Below are 6000 nucleotides of genomic sequence, written 5' to 3' on the forward strand. Positions count from 1 at the left end.
CCCCTTTAGTAGAGATTTATTTACCATTAGTTGTGTTCTGAATTCTGCTAAATGCCTGCCACTGGTCTCTGCGTTCCTTGGCCCAGTCTACTGTCAGTGGCCGCTCATTTCAGATCCATTCCTCTTCCCATTCCAGCATGGCTTCCTCCACTGATACAAGGAGACCACACTCGGGGTGAAGGAGCAGCACCTCATACTCCATCTGGGTAGGCTCCAACCTCACAGCATGAACATTGATTTAAGACCGTGAGACGTTGGAGCAGAATTGGGCCATTTGTCCCCTGGAGCCCACTTTCCCATTTCACCACGGCTGATCCATACCCCTCTCAAACCCATTCTCCTGCCGTCTCCCCATAACTTTTCACTCCCTGACTTACCAAGGATCTATCAAGCTCTGCTTTAAATGCCCTCATTTACTCGGCCTCCACAGCCGCCCGTGGCAACGAATTCCACAGATCCGCCACCCTGGAGCTAAAGAAATTCCTCCTCATCTCCCGTTCTCCTATTCTGAGGCTGTGCCCTTTGACCCTAGACTCTCCCACTACAGGAATCACCCTCGCCATATCCACTCTAACGAGGCCTTTCAACACTCAATAGGTTTCAATGAGATTCCCCCTCATTCTTCTGCACTCCAGTGGATACAGGCCGAGAGCCGTGAAACGCTCCTCATACGACAAGCCTCTCAATCCCAGGATCATTTTCATGCACGTCCTCTGAACCCTCTCCAAATATCAGCACATCCTTTCTCAGGTAAGAGGCCCAAGCCGCTCTTACATTCCAATCCTCTTGAAGTGAATGCTAACATTGCATTTGCCGCCCTCACCACAGACTCAACCTGTGAATGAACCTTCAGGGACTTCTGCACAAGTCCATTTGCACCTCAGAATTTTAATTTTTTTCCCCCGTTTATAAAACCGTCATCCTTCTTACTCCAAAACGTTTAAATTAGATTTCTCTAACTTCCGGTAGTTTCTCTGTTCCCTTTTTCCCATTCCCCATTCTGGTTTCCGCTCTCCTCACCTGCCTATCACCTCCCTCTGGTTTCCCTCCTCCTTCCCTTTCTCCCATGGTCCATTGTCCCTTCCTGCCATATTCCTTCTTCTCCAGCCCTTTACCCTCCCAGCTTCTTTCTTTACCACCCACCTACTTCCTGCCCCCCCACCTGCCCTCAGCCATCACCTGCCAGTTTGCCCTCCTCCCCCACCCCCCTCATTTCTTTTTCAGGCATCTTCCCCCTTCCTTTCCAGTCCTGGTGAAGGGTCTCGGCCCGAAACGTGAACTGTTTATTCCCCCTCTATAGACGCTGAGGTTTTCTCAGATGTACAAAGAGGCGAGAGTGAGTATCGGACCGCTGTAAAATGACACTGGACAGGTAGTAACAGGGGGAAAAGAAATGGTGGATGAACTTAATAAGTCTTTTGCATCAGTCTACATTGCGGAAGACAGCAGAATGCCAGGAAGCGAGAGTGTCAGTGCCGCACTATTACTGAGGAGATAGTGCTTGGGAAAATGAAAAGCCTGAAGTAGATAAGTCACCTGGACCGGTTGATCCTACACCTCCAGGGTCTGAAAGAGGTGGCAGAAGAGAGAGTAGAGACATTCGTCTTGATGGTTCAAGAACCACCGGACACTGAGGGCTGGAAAATTGCTAACGCCATTCCACTGGGGCGGTTCCTGCCTCCTCCACCAGAGGGAGCCAGGGAGCAACTCTTTACCAGGTCTGGGAATCGTGAAGGAAAGGAGAGGGGAGGGGATAGGGCAGAGAGTGAGGAGGAGAAAGGGGTGGTAGATAGAAGAGGGGGTGGAGAGAGAGAGAGAGAGAGTGGAGCAGAGGGGGAGGGAGGGGTTGAGGAGAGAGGGGGATTGAGGGGAGAGAGGGGTGTGGGCAGGGGTCCTATGTTTATGTCTGTGTGCTGGAAACTCAGCTGTATCCCAATCATTTATTATCACTGACATACAGCACTGTGCTTATATATCAAGTTCAAAGTAAGTTTTATTATCAATTACATATATGTCACCACATACAATCCTAAAATTGATTTTCTTGCAGGCATACTCAATAAGTCGCTAGAATAACGACTATAACAACCAATGAAAGACTTCCCAACTTGGGTGCTCAAACAGAGTACAACAAACTGTGCAAATTCAAACGGAAGAAATAATAATGGGTATATAAGCAAAAAAGTATTGAGAACATGAGATGAAGAGTCCTTGAAAGTGAGTCCATTGGGTGTGGGAACAGCTCAATGATGGGGTGAGTGAAGTTATCCCCTTTGGTTCAGGAGCTGGATGGTTGAGGGTTAATAACTGTTCCTGAACCTGGTGATGTAGGTCCTGAGGCTCTTGTACCTTCTGTCTGATGGCCACAGTGAGAAGAGAGCACGGCCTGGGCAGTGGGGATCTCTGGTGGTGGACGCTGCTTTCCTACGACAGTGTTTCATGTAGATGTGCTCAGAGGTAGGGAGGCCTTTGCCCATAATGGACCGAGCCATATTCACTACTTTTTGTAGGATTTTCCATTCAAGGGCATTGGTGTTTCCATGCCAGGCTGTGATGCAGCCAGTCAGTACCCTCTCCACTACACATCTCTAGAAGTCTCTCAGAGTTTTGCTGAATCTCCTCAAACTCCTAAGGAAGTAGAGATGATGCTGTGCTTTCTTTGTCATTGCGCCTGCACGCTGGGAGCAGGACAGGTTCTCCGAAATAATAACACCAAAGAATTTAAAGTTGCTGATACCTCACCCCCCCTCCCCACCCCAGCTCTGATGTTTCAATGAGGGCTGGCTCCTGGACCTCTGGTTTCCTTCTCCCGAAGTCTATAACTGGCTCCTTCAGCTTGCTGTCATTGAGTAAGAGGTGGTTGTTATGGTGCCACAGAGTCAATTTTCCATCTCCCTCCTATTCATCACCACCTTTGATATGGCCCAGCAACCCTGGTGCCTACAATAGCTCGGGTGCCCAAGACGTTTGCAGTGTACTGTAGCAATTTGACGTATTGCACTGCACTGTTGCCACAAAACAAAAAGCAAGTTTATGACGTACGACAAACCTGATTCTGATAGGGGTCTCTATTGTAGACGGGGACTGAGGGTGGGGGGGGCGGGAGCAGGGAGAGGGAAATAGTGGTCGGGAACAGGAGAGGAGAGAGGGGAAGGAGTGGGAAGCACCAGAGAGACATTCTGTACTAATCAATAAAACAGTTGTTTGGAATCAAATGACCTTGCTCAGTGCCTCAGGGCTGGGTGTGTCTGCACCTGTGCTATCCCTTGCCCCCGCACCCCTCCCGCGGCACTCCCCACTCGCCATCCCCAACATCCTTGGCTCCTGTCAGATTTACAAGCTCACTCTCCGCTCCACATTGATAAATACAGTTGTGTGCAAAAGTCTTAGGTACCCTGGCTGTATGTACGTGCCTAAGACTTTGGCACAGCACTGTATATGGTCACTTTGCAGTGGTAGTTCAGTGCAATACAAAAAAAAAACTTAATGAATTACAAAAGTGGACAATAATGGTTGCCAGCAGAGTCAAAGATCCTATCCACCTCAGACACTCTCTCAGTGGGCAGAAGATACGAAAGCCTGAAAACACACACCACCAGGCTCAAGGACAGCTTCTACCTTCCTGTTATAAGGCTGTTGAATGGTTTCCCAGGAGACGAGACGTACTCTTGACCTCAAAATGTCACACTGCCTCTTCAGACCCAACTGCAGGATCACACAATGACTCAAGGGTTAAACAAAACTCGGAATCCTATTAACCGGAGAGACAAAACAAAGCAGTAGAACTTCCGAAGTCTAGGCTAACCCAGCCAGAAAGCCACCAGGCAAGGCTCAAGACAACAGAGCCAATGAAGAGATAGCACTGCCCCTTTAAATCCACTCCAGGGCACAAAAGAATTTGTACCCTGCTAATAAACCCCAGATAATTACAAATAACTGTTCTCATAAGAGACAGAAGTCCAAGGATATTTAACTGGACACCTGCAAAGTCTTGGAGAATTAATTGGAAGTATCCAAGGACAATTGCAACTTAACTGTAAACTGGGGAAAACCCAACAATAACACATGAAACCCTGAAGCACAACAATATGGATAATAAAATGCAGAGAATACAAAAATAATCCCAGCGGCAAAAAACTCCAAGCCCTCAGAAAACTCTATCAATGACCCAAGGTTGATGATACACAATTGACCTCATTATGATCCTGCACTACACTTTCTCTGTAACTGTTACACTTTGGAACAGGGAACGTTACAGCCCGTGACGTGGTGCTGACCCTCCTGTTTAGCCCTCCATCTCTCTCTCATCCCTGTGCTTTATTTGGCCCAAAACATAGACTGTTTATTCCCTGCCATTGATACTGCCTGACATGCTAAGTTTATCCAACAATTGGGGGGGAGGGGTAATACATCTGGTGAAGGGGCTTGTCCTGTCCACTCTGGGGCAGCTCGCTCACCTTTGGGCCCCACCAGACACTCAGCTCTCACCTGTGGCTCCAAGTAACCGTTTGTGTGTGACGGTGGCCACCTCTTTGACAGGCCGGCCAAACCAGGTGAGGGTAGCTGGCGGGACTCGGACCCCGGTGAGGCAGGGAAATGCCTGACCCAGTATGTGATGTCAGCTCCAGCAGACTGGCCGGATGAGATCTACGGTGAGATCCAACGACCAGGAGAGCGGAGGGCACGATGAGGCACAGAAGACGTCACGGTGATCCACTGTCACCAAGGATTACAGTGTTTGATCGTAACGCTGGACCCGGCCGTCCGAGGCTGACAGAGCGGAACTGCCCAGTGCAACGGCTTTTCCACTTTAAAAACTCTCCGCACAGGTCTCCTGTCATCGTCAGACACACCAGACAACCACCAATGCACTCTGTAACGATCTGATCTGCATGGCAAGAGTATCACTGTCTTCTTCATCGGCTGTCCATCGACTTCGATGATGACAGGCCTGGGCAGGGTTGTATGGAAGACCGGTAGTTGCCCAAGCTGCAAATCTCCCCTCTCCACACCACCGATGTTGTCCAAGGGAAGGGCATTAGGACCCATACAGCTTGGCACCGGTGTCGTCGCAGAGCAATGTGTTGTTAAGTGCCTTGCTCAAGGACACAAACACGCTGCCTCAGCTGAGGCTCGAACCAGTGACCTTCAGATCACTAGACCGATGCCTTAACCACTTGGCCACATGCCAACACTTGTCACTGTACATGGGTACATGTAACAATAATAAACCAGTTTCAGTTCCCACTCTCCCTTTCACCTTGTCAACATGAAACGCTGTGGCAGGAAAGCAGCATCCATCATCAGGGACCCCCACCACCCAGACCATGCTCTCTTCTCACTGTGTTATCAGGAAGAAGGTACAGGAGCCTAGGTTTGGCCTCGGGTTAATGCTCTTTGGGAATAGTCACTACCAACGACAGCTTATTGGAAACTTTACTGTTTACTTGTGCCGTGCACCACATGCATTTTGAATTATGTTTTATTAACCTATTTACCTTCGAAGAGGGCCACAAACTTGTTGTATGTGTGTCTGAATGACCCGGAGAGCTACATTGGCTGGAGTCGGGGCTTTGTGCTTTGGCTCTTGGTAGGGTCACCCATGCCAAACAGGTCAAAGGGTAGAGGACAGACTAACAGTGGTCCACTGGTCCTCCAGGTTCGGGGGTTCAGCTCAGGACTAACAACCCTGACTGATCAAACAAAACTGTTACGGAAACAGCACTGAAGAATCCTTCTATATGTGATGTCATTCCTGAGCCCCGATTTGAAACGTGGGAGACCAAAGACAACTTGGCATCCTACCGGAGAGGCAGAAATGAGGACCTTGAACCACACCTGGGGCACAACTGAGAAGGACAGGCAGAGATGGAGGAGCTTCATTGCTGCCCGAATCACAGACAGTAACTAACTAGCTAACTGGTCTATGTGCTGTGTGTGATCGTGTATTGTGGGTGCACCATGGTCCAGAGGAACGTTGGTTTGTTTGGTGGTATTTAT

This window comes from Hemitrygon akajei, chromosome 12 (genome assembly GCF_048418815.1).
Source record: "Hemitrygon akajei chromosome 12, sHemAka1.3, whole genome shotgun sequence".
Taxonomy (NCBI): Eukaryota; Metazoa; Chordata; class Chondrichthyes; order Myliobatiformes; family Dasyatidae; genus Hemitrygon; species Hemitrygon akajei.